A 1,012-nucleotide genomic window follows, 5' to 3' on the forward strand; every position below is an offset into this window, starting at 1 on the left:
TGGGGTACATTGAACATTGACAGTTGACTAATTAGCTTATAGTGTTTTCAGAACAAATGGGTTGAGCATGAGCAGCTACCTAAAAGCAAGGTAGTGTGGCCGAGTGGTCGAAGGCGCTGGATTTAGGCTCCAGTCTCTATGGAGGCGTGGGTTCAAATCCCACCACTGCCATTCTTTCTGGACTTTACTTTAAGATTATTGGAAGAAATGCATACACATACCCATTGTTGTGTTTGTGCATCTTCACTTAAGTTAATGTGTGTGCCCAGTAAGTGCTCATTGTAATTACTTCACGGCGGAGTGGATCAATGCTTACTTCTATCCATACTCACATTGCCATGTTCTCAAAAGCCTAAGCATTCATTCCCACAAGTGTATTAGTGAAATGTCTTGTGTCTGCATTGCTTAAGTGGGAACTTTCAAGATTCTAGTTTGGAATTGGGGAAATCACTAGAAACAAGTTCACTGCAGCATCCAACAAATGCATATTTTTGTAACCAGTCAGCTGCTGAAATATTGGTTCCCACTGATTCCCAAAGATTTCCACACCAATTAAAACATATTTACAAGTCCCACTCCATAACAGAGCAAGCAGAGTGGCGCAGCGGAAGCGCGCTGGGCCCATAACCCGGATGTCGATGGATCGAAACCATTCTCTGCTATGTGTAAATGCTTTAGATCAGGCGAATTTCTCTACACGTTCAAACCATTCTCATAATTCAATGCTTTCAGTTGACTAAGCAGCCATTTCCTCAATTGTCTGAAGGAAATGTCTTCACCCTTTAGTGCTGCAGTGGACATCAACTATTTGTCTCTAGAAGCTGATGCAAATGTTGCATTTACAGGTAGTGTGGCCGAGTGGTCAAAGGCGCTGGATTAAGGCTCCAGTCTCGCAGGAGGCGTGGGTTCAAATCCCACCACTGCCATTAACAATGAAAGGTACAGCTGGTAAAGCAAGAGATGAGATGGTCTGACCTCATACTATACTGACTTGCATGCATTGTTAAGTGTA

At 43.2% G+C, this 1,012-nt stretch overlaps 3 non-coding genes across 3 annotated transcripts; all 3 read left to right on the forward strand.

Annotated features, from left to right (window-relative positions):
• Positions 1-89: 89 nt before the first annotated feature.
• On the forward strand, positions 90-171 carry trnal-uag (transfer RNA leucine (anticodon UAG)). Its single transcript has one exon. It is a non-coding gene; the product is annotated as a tRNA-Leu (tRNA).
• A 419-nt stretch (positions 172-590) lies between these two features.
• trnam-cau (transfer RNA methionine (anticodon CAU)) lies at positions 591-662 on the forward strand. The gene has a single exon. It is a non-coding gene; the product is annotated as a tRNA-Met (tRNA).
• A 182-nt stretch (positions 663-844) lies between these two features.
• trnal-aag (transfer RNA leucine (anticodon AAG)) lies at positions 845-926 on the forward strand. The gene has a single exon. It is a non-coding gene; the product is annotated as a tRNA-Leu (tRNA).
• Positions 927-1,012: the final 86 nt, after the last annotated feature.

This window comes from Anarrhichthys ocellatus, unplaced genomic scaffold (genome assembly GCF_004355925.1).
Source record: "Anarrhichthys ocellatus isolate YVR2014 unplaced genomic scaffold, GSC_Weel_1.0 scaffold10789, whole genome shotgun sequence".
Lineage (NCBI taxonomy): Eukaryota > Metazoa > Chordata > Actinopteri > Perciformes > Anarhichadidae > Anarrhichthys > Anarrhichthys ocellatus.